Source organism: Lissotriton vulgaris, chromosome 2_1 (genome assembly GCF_964263255.1).
Source record: "Lissotriton vulgaris chromosome 2_1, aLisVul1.2, whole genome shotgun sequence".
In the NCBI taxonomy this organism is placed as follows: Eukaryota; Metazoa; Chordata; class Amphibia; order Caudata; family Salamandridae; genus Lissotriton; species Lissotriton vulgaris.
Window position 1 is genome coordinate 496,810,746 of NC_141687.1, and position 17,684 is coordinate 496,828,429.

Genomic DNA, 17,684 nt, shown 5'->3' on the forward strand with positions numbered 1-17,684 from the left:
CTATTGGGGAAAAACCTTTCTGCGGTAAACCTTGCACCATGAAAAGTGACCTAATAGGAGCCCCAGAGGTCAGTTTCCATCCGCCTTTTTACGTGTTGGACAGAGTAAGAAAGACTGTCAGAATACAAAATCAGAATGGGACAGTTGGAAAATGAATCTGAAGAACTGTATAGATCACCTCCGACCAACTTGGTATCTTCAATTGCCATTTGTGACCAATTACAAATGACCAAACAGTTACCCTTCAGACCGCGATCATTGTAATTGGTCTGGCTGATTTGATTACAACCGACTCGGGCAGATGGGTTAGGACTCAGGTGATGGGAACCCGACAGGGTCAGAGGCTTTCAGACCAACATAGTAATGAGGCACTTAATTTTGATTATTTTTACATTGATATTTTATACCACAATTTTTGAACATTGCAATATTGAAAACACTATATTTATATCACACAATATTTTTTCCATAAAGTTTGTTAACATACCAATTTCAGGCCCAACTCGTATGATAAGACTGATTCACATTGACTTGCATGTGAAGCAAATTTTGATTGGAAAAATTGCACCCGTGCGGCCTACTGCCACTGGAAGTAAACTGATGTTGCTGCCATGGAACTTGCCCATATTAAACTTAAAGAAAGCTATTTCTGTTGTAAGTTACATCAAAGCCTTTATATTCCATATCTGTTTCTCCTCCCATAGGACAACTTTGCAGAATCTGTTAACTGCATTCTCGACATTGTAAACGTAAAAATGTTTATCTTGCAAACCATATTTTAACTGATACTATTGATTCTTGGGCAAAAATATGTATAAAAGTACATGTTTGTTATACATTTGTATCAATCTCATTGAGTCATGTAAATCAATTATTGAATAGTGTGTGTGTTTGCAGTTGTCTAACACTCCTTGGTCATAAGCATTAGGATATTCAACAACACTATCACGTAAAAGAAACCTTTGGATTGGTAAAGCAACTCATGCCCATTTATAAGGGAATACCAGGACTCTTTGTACAGGATATCTATGTTAAAATAAAGGCACAAGGTGATCCGGATTCTAAGCAAAGAGCAATGCCAGAAGCACACCAAGTACCATCTGCTGAGAGTGGCATACACACGGGCTAGCATTTAATTCCCAACATTTGTTTGGCAATGTATTTTATAAAGAGCCTTAGGAGACATTTAGACAGGCCACTCTTAACCATGTGGAATAAATTTTAATAAAGCATTTGTGGCACCTGAATACTTGAAAGCCTCTGCTTGGGGGCACCAGCTATTGTGTCCAAACAGCATGTCGAGCGCCTAGGGGCTCTAAGGACAGTTGTAGATTGCAGCTAGAGCCTCATGTTAAATGTCCACCCCCCTCTGAAACATCATGCAAGGGGTTTGCAGGAATAATGTTTCCCTCTCTTCAGCCACCACACATTGCATTGCCCCAAAGGTCTTGCAGATTTGATTATCAGTTAGGCCTGTATTTGAGTGTGCCTGTCACAGGAAGGATTGCCACCAGGTAGGCTGGTGCTGACGGTCAGTGGCACAGTGCGAGAGCAGTGCAGCCACAATGCCAGGGGAATTTCTAGAAGCAACTGTTTAAAGGCCACAGATGGTGACCAACAGGGTGTGTATTATAGTTTTCTGCCACACTGAAATCAAAACAGAGTCTAATGTCAATGTCAACGACTCTTCTCTTGACAGGGGGTTGTCATACATGCCCTGTTTCCTTGAGTTGTGTGCAGGCACAGTGGTTTATGTACCTGTTGACACAGTGCTTTAGTGCTCCTTGAGGCCAGCAGTGGTGTGCCACGTCAGGAATGCACCACTATGCCAACTTTTGTTGGTTGGGAAGTGGAGGTTACATTACTGAACATGATTGGCAAGGTCAGCTACTTCTTACCTCTAGATGTGACTTGACTGTCGTACATGTCCAAGCTCAAGTGGAAGTACATGCACCAACTCTCATTAAGTGTGGCTGTCTCTAGTGTGACTATGCCCACTGTCTGAAAAGCAGAATACAAGGTGCTGGCAGTACCATATTTTCCTCTTTGGTTGTAGACAACCTGATTCTAAGCACGGTGATATTCAATTATCCATGTATTCAACTTTTTCATAAGTGGTAAATCTTTTGCTAGGCTTCCAAGCTGAGTTATGTACATTGGTTACTTTGTTTTGGATAAAGTGAACAATGGCATTTGTTTATGACTTATGGTTCCCCTTTAACTAGATAGCAAGTATGCTGGTGTTGAACCTCTTTTATATGTTGACTGTCAATTTATGAACCAAGGAATACGACCGCAGAAAAGCAACTTTACTAGTTGCCGGGTCTACAGCTTTTTTGCTACCGCTAGAGGTAGAGAGGGTCGTAGGACTACACTTCAATGGGTTAAATTTTATATATAATAATACCTGCAAGGGGACTAGGTACAGGAATTTGGCATAGTCACTTGTTTTCCGCAGGTAACTGAAGGCAGGTACCTTGTTCCCTTGTAATACTACCCTTTTCCTTCCCTCCCACAGAAGCCTTACATATTTTCGCCTCAAAACATGGTCTAACCTGCCCTTTGTTGATACTGCTACCAGTTCTGCGATTGCACCTCGATGATATGGAATTGCTAATGGGTACCTGTCCCACACAGAGCATGACAAACCCAGGGCCCAATTACGATCAGGCCTGTCAGTTTTCCGAACATCGGTCGAAGACCTGCAGCCCGCATAGTGATTGTATGGTCCAATACCGCCCACACAGGCCCATTTCAATGTAGATGGTCACTTGGGAATCCGAATAATTTTTCAGGATGTCTTCTGATGGGCATAGAGAGCAGTCAGACATTTTGAAGGCCTGAAGTAATCACTCTCCCAGCTTTATTTCGACAGAAAAATTACAATGGCAGATTACCAATGCCATTCTGTGGAGGCCTTTTTGATACTGAAAAGAATTGTGAATCTATCTTTGGGGGCCCACAGAATGGACACCATGAGTGAAAGTCTGCATAATGGCAGCCTAGGGGATACATATTGCTCATCCCTTTAGATCCATGCATACAGTATACGGTACCTTAAAGCACCTGCCACCGGGTGAACAGATAAACTGCACCCATGGTCTTTAGAATGAGAGCATGCATTGCATTCTGAATGATGTCTCACGTTGTAAATCATAGGATTGCGAGCAAACAATGATCAGTCACATCCTACTTGTGGAGCTGTAACCAACGAGTAAAGGGTATTCAGCTCCAGTTCACAATGAATGTAGGATGGGCTCCGGTCTGCCAGGCATCGGAATTGACCCATCAGACAGATTTGTGTGAGGGTGCTGTGATACGTGCCAGTAAGACAAACCCCAACGGCCCGAGTAGCCACATGGCACTGAGAAAGAGTGGGAAGATCATACTGTTTTACGGAATCCCTGGGGCTCCGCAGATTGTGGACATCAATAGAAATAATGAGTAGGTATGCCTTAGGAAAAATATGGACAAGCACTAAAGTCTTGAAAGTATGCTACGTTTTCTGCTTTAGTAGGTGAGAAAGTGGACTTCCTTGACAAAATCAACAAACAACCTCTTTTTCATGCAAAGGCTATTTGCAATGGCTAGAGTGCTCATGGTTGTGGGTATTGGGGGGAGGGACCTTGACAACAATGGTAATTTCATAGTGCAACCACAGTGGAACTGATTCCTACTATCTGACATTAAAGCTGTTAATGCCATCACTGATCCCTGGTGCTTGACACACCATAGAGACAAAGACTACCCTTTGACATTATGCTTCCATGGCACACATTCCCATATTCACTACTTTTTGCTGTTTGTTATACTGCTTGGTAAGCTAGAGTTTGAAGAAAATATATCAATCAGCAAAATATCCTCATCTTTAAATATTAAGAAAAAATAACCATATGTAAAACTTCATCATGCTATACTAGCAATGAAAATCAAGGTATCGGTTAAGACAATTGTTCATTATTACTAACAGCATTAAAGCAAACATATATTTTTTAAATATAAAATCTCACTAGTAATAACTATGTAAGTCAAATGAGAACAGAAATGTAATAACACTAAAAATGCTATAATGGTTTATAAAAATATCAATCTAATATTCCTTGTTTCAGAAATTCAAACACACTCATATATCTTTCGAACTGTCTATCTAAATATGTAAATGGTTTTATATATACATATATATATATATATATATATATATGCGTCCAAACTCGCTGCTCATGCAATCCTCAGCCTAACAACGCTGTTTCCGTTCACCTTCGAGAGTAATGTAGTTTCCGCATATTTGACGCGTGTATCTACCCTAGTTTTGGTATAAATTACATGCTATCATATACCTAAAAGCTGATCGGGTGCTCCCGTTATTGTCAGACTGGTGGGTAATGCGATTAAGGCATGCTGGCTGCGTGTTAATACATTATTATAAATATTTTTAAATATTTTTGAATACAGCTCAATCCCGCACATTCATTCGTGACCACATATATTGGTAAGTATCCCAATAGTTTTACCGGGTGCTCCCGTTATTAGCAGACTCATGGGTCATTCATGTCATTGGTAGTCAGCAAGGTCTATAGGGAGCAAGCCTAGTGTTTATGTGCATATCGTGAAGGATGAGGGAATGGTGAAAGGGAAGTAAAGCAGCTGGTTACTTAGCCCGGCATCCTTTTGAAATGATGAGTAAGACAGTTAGGCAATTGCCAGTTTTTAACCACCCACACATGTTAATGAGTGTAGCAATGATTCACAAGTAATTTGAGATATTACAACCCAAGGTAGGGGGTGATAAGTAACCACAATTGTGGTGCCATGTTGGGAGCAGGTTTGCCCCATTGGATATCTCACGTGCCATTGCGTAACCACAAATCCTTTTTCTAGGCAATTATCACTTAACTAAAATTCAGTACATTAGTTAGATAGACACTCACTTTACCAGTCTGACAATAACGGGAGCACCCAATCAGCTTTTAGGTATATGATAGCATGTAATTATGCAGAATTCTGCTACATCAGGATATACCAAAACTAGGGTAGATACACGTGTCAAATATGCGGAAACTACATTACCCATAAACCATTATGTCAATGCAGACGGGGTTGTGAAACTCGCGAGTGAATGTAAAGCACTTGCGAAGGTCAGCAAACACAGTAATATGTGTAAAAAAGTAAGTCCTTACCAATGATGTTTATAAATTGAAATGCAATGATGTAAATTGTATACATGAAAAAGATGCGAGTAAGACATTGTAGTATTTTCGTTATGTCTGTTAACAGAGGAAGGACTTAAATACTTGTAAATTCAAAATGGGGGCTACTTGATAAAGGCATAACACTGAAACGCGTTGTCTTTAGTTGTTAAGTGCACAATAACATTTTCATGTGCTGGACTTACCTGGTGTGCTGTTTTTTCCTGGATACCAATCACGAAGATGAACGGAAGCAGAGAGTGATATATATATATATATATCAATGGCTCACAAACAATTTCCCGCATTATTTATTTCATTGAAAGCCCCCGGTGGGCGTTGCTAAGTGCAGACAAGTTGAAATGCATGATGGAACACGCAGTACCTGTTGTGAGCAAAAACAATTATCCTTTAGTACGTTCTTGTGAGCCATTGACGTGATGATTAATTAGCAGCCCATGAAGAAGGAACCTTGAGTTTTGATACGCGTCGGCGAAAAATGCTATTCCTTGGGACATAAAGACAAGTTGCATCCTAAAGCTGGCAAGCAAGAGAACTGGGTGTGCTTTCTCAATGCTTCAGGGCACATTGTAGGACATATATATATATATATATATATATATATATATATATATATATATATATATATATATATATATATATATATATATATATATATATATATATATATATATATATATATATATATATATATATACGTTCAGCAAACAAAGCAAAAACATATATAATTATCACTGTGAATCCAATGGTAGAATAGTATCCAGTAACACGTTCCAACTGTCCTACATATCTCTAATGAAAAAAAAATATTTAAATATTAAACAATGAGGTTTCGTATTAAGATACAATAAAACACGTAAGTAAAAAATGAATACATAATAAATATATTAAGAATTGTAGATTTGCTAATTCTATGCAACCATAAACATAATCATATACATTTAAAAAATGTAGATTAGAGTATAAAATATTTGTATTCTTAGATATTATATTCACAATAGAAGCTATTTAATTGTAGGCAAAATATTAAAATTATAACGTGTAAATTGTACGGTAACCAATCCAGACAATAGTACTTTAGTGAGAAAGTTTGATTGTGGAGGGGTAAAATTAAGTTTTCCAATTGCAATCAGCATAAAAAGTATGGAAAGTGTTATTTGATATAGGGGTAAAATGTAGTGTTGACACTGCAGTAAGCGCAACAGTGAAATAGTTGTATTGTAGAGGGGTAACTTTTTTTATTAATACTCCATTAAGTGGAATAATAAAAACAGACTGATAAAACATTTTTTACAAAATAATAAATACCCAAAAAAGTTATATTTGTAACTACATAATTTCAAACTAAATATAATAATAATCATTTATTTCAAATAATAATACAAACAATTAAGTTTAAATATTTCAAAAAGTATAATTTACATTTTTGTAATAACTCTGAATACAATGGGGCCAATTATAATATTGGTAGGACCGTCGGTGTCTTTAGGACTGAGATCTGTACAAGCGGTCAGACAGATCCACATTAGGCTGTAGTACATCCGATGGAATTGCAAAAAGGATGAAACAAGCAACATCTTCCAATATACTCAAGGAGCCAGATGTTTGGTCTGATTGCATTCTACCACAATGGATTAAGATGCAACATTCCTAAACCATTCCACGTAGCGTATTCTGAATTTAAAAAACTGGTAGAAAGTTTTTTGTTTGGGTCACGATCAGGGGATCTGCCACCCATAGACCTACGCAATGGTGAAATCCTTCCATGGTGCACCACCTAAACATACTTGCATGCCGTGCCTGCCATGGGCTGCAGAGATGTTCAAAAACATGCCTCTTAGGATTTAAGCTTGTGATGCAGGCCTTTTCCAGGCTGCAGCACAAGCCTTTATAAAATAGACATGTTAACAAATGACTCAAAGGGAGTCAGATCACAAATTTGGTGGGTGGGACTACTGACTACCTGTCAGTCGGCGACTTTCTTACCACAATGGCGGTAGTACAGTTTTCCAAATGCAATCTTAATCAGAACAAATGTTAGTTACATTCAAAAAGCAAGAACACAATAAAATACACTAACAAAAAAAGTAAATGGTAAAAAACCAAATGACTATTAATAAATGTATCATTACTTCAAAAAATGTATACCCTTTAGTTATAGTAAGTACAGGACAAACATCCCAAGTAAAGTGTTCAAATAATATAATGTACACATGTTTTTTTAAATTTAAATATATGAACATATCAATAAAAATAAATAATTTAACAGACTATTTCTAATTATTTCAATAAAAGGGGGGAACCAAGAGCGGACGATATTTATCGGGGTCCAGTATACGTGTCCGAGAGACTAGTAACACAAGAAGGGTAAAAAGTTCCCCAAGGTAAGTGAAGAGGAGAGGTGAGTGTAGATAGCGTAGAATAAGAGGAAAAAAGGGGGGAATTCCCTTTTTGGAACTAAAACCCTCACACACCTAGCAAGCTAGATGTCATGCTTCATCATATGGGTTCTGCCCCTTTTCAGACTGGCGCTGCAATGTCTGACGGGCACCCGTAAAGGGGCTCTTTATCGGAGATCTTTTGTTCCAGCCATATGGTGCATGTGAGTAAGAGGGCAGTGAAAGTGTAGTCGTGGGAAAGTGGTGAGTTAAAAAAGGTGGGTCAGTCCACAATGGGCTTTATTGACGTGGCTGACGCCCTTGATTAAAATTGTGGGAGGGGAGATATGTGCTGGGAAGGTACAGAGCAAGATACCTACAACCCTCTGGTCATGTCGACATGTTTCTTGGCAAAATGGCAATTCTTCAGGACCTAGGTGTTCAGTACTACACAGTGAAAAGCTAAAGAAAAAAGTGTATTTACAACCTTATTCCATGAGGTCGTAATAGGGCAGGCCAACAGGTCCTGCCAATTTGAAGCGACCTAAAGGAAAATACATAACACAGAAATAAATTCAGTACTGTGTTTGCTTTGATACAGGTTATATACAAACTACGCTCAAAGACACACTTGTGAATATAAAAAACAATCAATCAGCTTATAGTAAGTCACATGCATATCTCATTGTGGATATCAGATGATTGTGTTAAAAAGATAAAAAGGTAGAGACGCTAGAGCTAAATGGGAGACATGAGCAAGGGCATAGAGTATAAGAGCTTACCCTAAGTGATATCCTAAGGTGCCCCGCAGTCTGCTCCGGTGGGACCTGCACATATGGGTCAGGTACCTGGGAGATGGATAAGAACGTGGGGATGAGTAAAATTAATGATTCTATTGGTAAGGGGATAGTACCCTGTCATGGATCGTAGCTCATGGAGGGGAGGTTGCCACCGGAGTAGCCACAAGTCAGGCTACACAGTGAGCACCTCTGGAGCCTAGTAGAACAAGTATTCTGTAGGCAGCGCGTACACCCATATGATTGCCAGCACAACAACCTAGCACGACCTATCCCTACGCGCCCATACGAAATTCGCTGGGGAGCAGGGACCAGTCGAGGCCAAATCCAAGCGCTGACAGTATCACAAGGGAGCGTAAGCTCCAACCGTCAGAAACCGTTCCCAAACCATAGGGGCGGCGTCAGCACTGCACTAAGTAGATAACAGCTTGCCCCTCCGGTAAAACACACCCCGCGTAGAGTTAAACGAGTAGGGTGACAGTAAGGAATTTGTGGCGGCCACCAAGGAACACTTACCCGATCGGCGTGCGGTCAAGGCCGATAACACCTACCCCCACCGTCTGGTCAGGACAGAGCGACTGGTAACGGACCCGGCATATGTGTGTAGTTTATGTAGCTCCAGCCTCGCCAGGATCACGTGGGGGGCCGGGGCTATTACGGGCATCTAATGTGCATGCGTCAAGTATGTTACTCAGTGTGCTCGACCACTCAATTCCGTCCGTGAGACCCGTGGCATGTTAGGGTGGCCATCTTGGGTGTAGGAACAGAACATAGGACGAATGCCACAGTGAGGAGGTTAGAGAAGGGGTACAGATTAAGTCAAGTCCGATCAGGACGGGTTAGTGAGAGAGAGAGGTGGGTGTGGCACGCCCGATAACACTCGAGGGGGCAATGTTACTGATGGTATTTAAAGTGGGTGAACCAAGGGGGTGTGTGTCAAGGTGACCAAACAATTGTACACCTGTAAGACTCAAAAAATGGGTAAGCGTACACGGCGACTGTCCCAGTGAAGTATTTGTTGGGCAAGTAACCGCAGAACAAAGGAGGAGTCAAAAATGTAGGCACTCAGGAGGGACAATGTAAGACCCAGTATGTGAGTTATGATCAAGTAGGAAAAGGAAACAGCAAGGTCTGTTCTAGCGTGTGAGAGACGACCATGGTACCAAGTCATTGAGGCCAGTCGTATCTAATCTGAGACGGTGAACCCATCTTTGTATGTTTTAACCCTGTGAATGGATGTATTTTTAATCATTAAATAGAATGTTAATTTATAATAAATAATTAAATGTTAAACATTTATGCTTAATATGTACTTGAGATATTGTTTGGTTGATATCATTGGCGTGACCTTTGGAATTTGTATGAATAAAGGAGATTAGGTTCATTTTGTATTATTTAATTTATATACTGGGGACCTCCTACATGTCCCTGTACCAGGTGGCAGGGACTGTGCAGTGCCTGCCACACAGTGCAGGGAAATACAGGATATGGTCCTTTTGACATCGCGACAATGCTGCTGGCAGCAACAACCAACACAATGTTAATGGCTATGATCGTAGAGCAGCGGTCGGATTTGAACTGCGGAAAATACTAATTGGACCGGCGGTTATGCCGTGGTCCTTGCGGTTCGTCTTTTGCCATTACCATGCTGATTCGGGTGATTATCTGTCTGTCATCCCATAGTGCTAAAATTGTATTTACTATTGCCTTACATCTTTCTCAAATAAAGAAGTAATAATAACCAAAACCTAATAATGAATTATAATTCATTAATTTCCTTCACTGTCTATACACAAACAAAACATATGCTGCTCCAATTTCTTACATCAGAAAAGACATCTAATTAGAGAATCAACAATTAATTATGAGTTATATTTCTAAAATATATATTAATTGTTTGCTGATGAATTATTATTTATAAAATTACCACCATAAATTCTTATGACATATACAAATGTTATTTAAAAAACATGAATAACATTTTAAAAACAATAATAAAACAATAATAAAAGAGATCCAAATTAAACACACATTTGATAGCTTATTTTATCTGGTAACATATTAAAAGAGAAAGAACCAATTTAAGTAGAATATTCTTAACTTTGATATTTCTGTAAAATATAGTAATACATGCAATAATACTAACAACTGTATTATTTACCTCAAAATCAATATTCTTGATTCAGATAATGTTGGACACCTTATATCTGTGTGAGAATATTGCATACACAATATTTATGCATGGCAGTATTTAATGTAATCATTTTTTTTATGAAAAACAAGATCTACTGACTACCTCATTTGTACTGAAGCATACAACTGACAAAGTCTGTGTGCTGCTGTACCTTGACCTCTGTCTCCTGCAACACCACCAGGAGCCCTGGCTTATGAGCATAACACAGTACAAGGCACCAGAGGAGAAGCATCGGTTGTGCCACTAACTGAGATGCAATTTAGTATGAGAATGCTGTATCATTTTCCTCTAAACAGGTACTCTGGATAGACAGAAAGTAATCAGTGAGAAAAAATTTGATGAGAAACTCAGCAGCCTGCAAGCACTGTTGGGTGAAACAATGCAAGTGGTTAACGAGTATGATAATTTGCCTAACTACCGCACATAACACGTCACCAACACCCCTGCACATATATAATTTCTCCTCACCATGATCAAGATAATCCCTTATTACAAGGAGAAATAAGATGGATGCTGATTTGATGTGCAGTTGCGTCAGGCACAGTCACATGGAATGATAATGACAATCAAATCCACAAGTGATGTGTCACTCATATTGCAGGATAATGGAAATTTCAACAGGGCACTTGCTTCCTTAAATATGCCGGAACATTCTTCCACAAAACAGGAGATTCAAAAAATTGCACAGGTCATTTACAAGATGACAACTGTGAAGGCGGGAGACAACAGTTTTCCAATTGAATTCAACAAAATCACTTTACATCATAATGCCTTTTTGTTAATTAAACTGATACTGTGTATATCCAAAACAACAGTTGATGGACAGAATGCAGAACAATGTCATACATTCACACCAGTAGAGAGATCTGGGCCTGAATCCATTGTTTTTTTGCACTGCACACCACCCCAATACAGACATGGCCAAATGCAAATCAGCCTTGACCCTGTGCCTCATGGGAATATTCCAGCCCGAACTGCCAAGCCATGTCTTTCCTGGACCGGAATCAAGCATCCTAGGACCGGTTTCTGGCTATCAGCCGTCTTCAGCAAGGATAGCTTGACTCCAGTGGTGTGGAGAGCATGGGACTCACGTCTGAGCATACCCATCCCACTTGGGGTGACAAAATGCAAAACAACAGTTGAAGGACAGAATGCAGAACAATATCATACATTCACCCCAGTACAGAAATCTGGGCCTAAAGCCTTCATTTTTTTGCACTCCACACCACCCCAGTTCAGACATGGCCATATGCAAATCAGCCTTGACCCTGTGCCTCATGGGAACAGTCCAGCCTGAACTGCCAAGCCATGTCTTTTCTGGACCAGAATCAAGCATCCTAGGACCGGTTTCTGGCTATCAGCCGTCTTCAGCCAGGATAGCTTGACTCCAGTGGTGTGGAGAGCATGGGACTCACGTCTGAGCATACCCATCCCACTCGGGGTGACAAATGCAAAACAACAATTGATGGACAGAATGCAGAATAATGTCATACATTCACCCCCGTACAGAGATCTGGGCCTAAATCCATCGTTTTTTTGTACTCCACACCACCCCAGTTCAGACATGGCCATATTCAAATCAGCCTTGACCCTGTGCCTCATGGGAACAGTCCATCCCGAACTGCCAAGCAATGTCTTCCCTGGACCGGAATCAAGCATCCTAGGACCGGTTTCTGGCTATCAGCCATCTTCAGCCAGGATAGCTTGACTCCAGTGGCGTGGAGAGTATGGGACTCACTTCTGAGCATACCCATCACACTAGGTGTGACAAATGCAAAACGTGAAAAATCTGAGCTAAAATTAAACTGTAAAAAAACGTACACAAATAAAAAAAATTATTAATAAAGCAAATAGTTTTCAAATAGTGAAAAGTAAGTAAAATTAATATACTTCAAAACCTTATACCCTATAAAAGTAATATGCAAACAACAAAATTATTAACGATATCCCTAAATAAATATCAATTAATTAATTAATAATAATATAAATAAACGAAATATTATTTTAAAATACTTACATTACTTACCACGCTTTAGCCAATATGAACACCACAACCAACACCTAAAAAAACGAACAAAATTAACAAATCTAATTTGAAAATTAGTTAATATTATTAATAACTTATATTTAATGAATGAAAAATAAAGTGCTTCACATACTTTACCCCTAGAAACCACACAATCATGCATCTAAAAAATTTAAACAATTACAAAAACTACCCTAAAAATAAATAATAATAAAAAAAATCATAATATTTTTTTAATACTTCTTACAATTAACACTATAAAATCTAAATTAAATAACTAATAACAAATAAAATATAAGCATGCATTCATATAAAGTAAATTCATTCCAAAACTACTCATCTATAAACCCACTACGTGCTATGGAAATATAAAAAGCATAACTAATTAAAAACATTTGATAACTACTAAAAATGTAACACATATGTTAGAAAACATAAACAATTATTATAAAAATCGCCAAAAACACATACCTTTAAAATATATACAAAAATACATAACACACATTTTAAAAATACCTTTTTAAAACAAGTTCGTTTTTTAGTCAAAAAAATACATTATTTGAAATATTTCTTGTTTTATAACCAATATTCTTAAACACAACATTCTTAATGTCATGATTTCTGAGTCACAATATTTATAAATCAATATTTTGGTAGGGCGAAATTTAAAAAGACATATGTCTGTCTGAAAACCCCTTAGTTTACTGAACCTGGTTGTGACCCACTTCAATTAGCAAAATAAGAACCAATATCAATCAAAAACGCAGACATAAAGATCACAGTGAAGGTTTTGCACAATAAACTGAAGGTCTACATTACATAATTATTTAACAATCAAAGCTAGGGTTAATACATAATCACACTTCAGCTAATCAATTTAGGACAAACTCTCATCTACAGTTGGAGACCCATAACGATGAGGATGAGAAGGTGGTTGTCTCTCTTGAAAGCAAGATGGGGTTAAAACGTATAAAGCGGACATACAATTATGGATGATGGATATCATGAACCTAAGAGAGTCGTAGTTTGCTTAAAGAATAGTGAAAAAAAAGTGCTACTATGGCCTGAGTGACCTGTGGGTGTTACTCATTCACCTTGTTTGCTGTCCCTTGTAGCATAAGGCATGGGTGCCGACTATTTCAGCTGTTATTTTATTTTGTAATTTGCAAAACAAATAAAGGGTAAATAAAACTGAGAAAAATTAAACCTAAATATCTAATCACCCATAGCATGTAAAGATAAAAAAACATTAAAAATACATGAAAAGAAAGAAATGCTTCAGGAAAGCAACAAAATACAAGAAAATTTGAAATATTTATTAATTTATCAAAATAAAATACACATTTGATTGACAAATGGTAACCACATCGTCCCTGTAACAGAAGATCAGGAAAAAAAACAGTTAAAAATTAAATACTTCCTCCACGTAAATATATTATTAACATTAGAGGATTTGTTTTGGTGTACGGCACCATAGCGCAACCTTGACCGGCCAACCTCCAAACGGCAGCCCCGACCAACTGATTACGATAAGACCACACATGGGGCCTCATTAGGATGGCGGGCAGACTTTGCCCGCCCGCCATCCTCGTGGGTGGGGGTCCCGTCGCCAGCTTTAGGATGCTCCCGCCACTGTGGTGGGCGCATCCCACATTCCTACCATTGTGGCGGGAGGTGCACCTAATTTACTACATATTGCTAAGCCTTATAGGTTATCATGGTAGTAAACATAGAACTGTACCTATGTATTACACAACATATCAAAATCATCAAAATGACAATACAAATGATATACAAAACTTAACTACCTCTCCTCTAAGATTAAAGTAACTGAAATAAAAAATTTAAAATAAACTTATCCTAACTGATGACTGTAGCTACCAAATGCAAGCATCTCTGCCCAAAAGCATACAAACAATAACAAGGCTAGATGAAAAAATCTACTTGGACACCAAATAAAAATTTAAAAAAAATAATGTGTACCTTTGAAGTCAATATAACACAATATTATTCTAAAAATATATTCAATTCTAAAAGAAATTGTGAAATAGTTCAATGAAATGATACAATAAATAGTAATTAATATTAGGATGTTGTGACGTTCACTACCGCCGAGCTGACGGTGGCGACTGCCACCTCATTGTATCGATTGAAATTTGTTGCTGATTATTTGTAACAAAAGATATACACAACTGTTCAAAAATAAAAGAAAAAAATGAAAATATAAAAAGATAATGTATAAAAAAATATGTATTGTATAAAACTGTATTTCAGGTTGAAGTTATGAATTAAATATTAATATTTTAAAATATAAGATTATTAATGGGATGATTAAGATGCAGCTGTAACAGTCTGCGACCCTTGATCAGAGCATTTACAGCTGCATCGTAATATGCCTGTAAGATTACTTTATGAGTGCCTCATTTTCATGATAGCAGTCATAAAGGAATTCAAAGGGTCATTCCGTCTGACTTCGAGTTGGCAAAAACATATTGAGCCAAATATGTATTGGGCACTCAACAAAGTTAGGTATTATTTTCTACGGAAGACTGAGGAAGATGGTGTGTGGTAGGAAATTTAAGCCAATATAATAAAAATATGTGGAAAATGTGATTTTTAAAACTAAATATGAGGTTTGCATGAAATTCTGGGTAGGAACATTTTTGGGGAATAGACGCAAGCCATACCTCCATGTAATGGCAAAGATGTCTAGTTTACAGAAATGTTTAGGGTTGGTAGGCTTCCATAGATGGCACCTAAGCACAGGGACAATACCCTAGGTGCAACTCTTTAAAAAACAGGTTGTTTTGTGATAGGTCATTTTGATGTCTCCTCTATACGTTTTGGGACTCTGCATGACGCAGTTAATTGGCACACCAACATGAGTGAGGTAGCACTTTTAATAGGAGAGTTTGTAGAATGCGGGTGGATGGAAGTTTGTCGAATAACGCAGATTGCTGAACTTTCCATCACAGGAAAGTGATGGAAATTGTTTTTTTTTTACAGTGTGAGGTTAAAAGTGGATTCTGGGTAACAGAACACTGTAAAAGACATACAAGTCACCCCATCATGGATTTGCCAGGATGTCTAGTTGTCAAAAATGTATACGTTTGCTAGGTTTCACTAGATGCCAGCAGAGCTAGGATTTAAAATACAAAGCTAGGCTTTTTTAAAAACAAGGGTCAGTTTTCACTGCAAAATGTGGTGAGTCCACGTTGCATTTTGGGCCGTTTCCTGCTGCATGCACTGGGTCTACCTACACAAGTGAGCTACCATTTTTATCAGGAGAATTGTGAAACACGGGGTGGGTAGAATTATGTAGATACAGGCAGATTTCCATCACAGAAATGAGAGGAAAATGTGTTACATTTTTGAGAAGTTTGAGGTTTGCAAGGGATTCTGGGACAGAGATCCAGAAGAGAGCCACACAAGTGACCCCATACTGGATTTTCCTTGTGGGATCATTAGGATGTTGTGACGTTCACCACCGTCAAGCTGACGGTGGTGACTGCCACCCCATCGTATCGATTGAAACCCCCCTTCATATTACAATGGCGGTGAGTTTCACAGTGGATACAAAGTGCGTCCACCACTTTTCAGCCGGCAGTTAATCATTTTGATTGCCAGCTGGGCAGAACTAGTATGTTGGTGGTGCCTAACAGGCCATGTCATCCATATTAGAATGGTGTGATGTGAAGGCCTTTCCATGGTGGCTTTGCCGCCATGGAAATGATGGCAGGAATTGCTTTGGGGGCCCGTTTCATGCCCCCAAGTTGGAAAGAGGGGTGGGGGCTGTACTTGGTACCTGCCCTCATTGCCATCCAGAAGGAGGCAGGCACCGCGCCATGCCTGCCACATTGTCCATGGCAATGCACGATGTGCCTCTTTGGCTTTGCGGTGGGTGCTGCTTACAGCAGCGCCCAAGTTAAAATCAAAGATGCGGGTTGCGACCGCCAGGGTAGTGGCCGCATACAAATTGGCAGTGTGGGACCTCCCATAGCTGGCAGATGGTAACAACACCGCTAGAGTTGTCCTCCCACTATCCTCTTGGGACCCTTAGGGGCCCATTAGGATGATGGGCGGACTTTGTTCGCCCGTCATCCCATTGTGGATAGGGACCGCCCGCCATAAAAACGGGGTTCCCATGCGCTCAGCACCGCCCGCCACAATGCCAGGAAGGCATGCTGTGCACTTCCATGCACAACATGGCAAGCACTGCGCGGTGCCTGCAATGTTGTTCATGGAACCCCCAATATGCACCCCCCAAACCACCTGAGTCCCTGGGGGCCCGCAACGGCCCCCCCCCCAGGTAGACTCTGCATTCCTTTCCGTGGCGAGCACCTCTTTTTCACCTGATACCCGAACCCCAGTGGGCGTTGCTTCTGCTAAGTCTTCTGGTATCTGTGGTGCTCGTTCGTATTACTCAAGTGAGTTTGTAATGCTGTGCACAATTCAAGTCAATAAAACCCCAGTGGGTGAGGTGAGATCCTGGTTTAGCTGCACTGTATCTTGTAACATCCACCACGACCTCCTGTCCCAACTCGTAACTGCTGGTTGGCGTTTACAAAGGACCGCTGCTGAGCTGCGGGGCTCCTTCCGCGGCTGGGCCAGGCGCAAAACATCAAGTCACAAAAAGGTTGCCCCCTAGGAAGAGCCCACACAGGTAGGTATCATTGTCGTTTTTTAATGGAAGTTGCAGCACAGTTAATCATGGCATCCCACATCCTGTTTCTGAAGGCCGACGCGTTTCGTGCTGCTCGCACTTTATCAAAGGCACTGTCTCTAGCAAAGCAAGGCAACTTGAGCACCTCTTTTTCACCTGATACCCGACCCCAGTGGGCGTTGCTTCTGCTAAGTCTTCTGGTATCTGTGGTGCTCGTTTGTATTACTCAAGTGAGTTTGTCATGCTGTGCACAATTCAAGTCAATAAAACCCCAGTATGTGAGGTGAGATCCTGGTTTAGCTGCACTGTATCTTGTAACATCCACCACGACCTCCTGTCCCAACTCGTAACTGCTGGTTGGCGTTTACAAAGGACCGCTGCTGAGCGGAGGGGCTCCTTCCATGGCTGGGCCAGCCAAA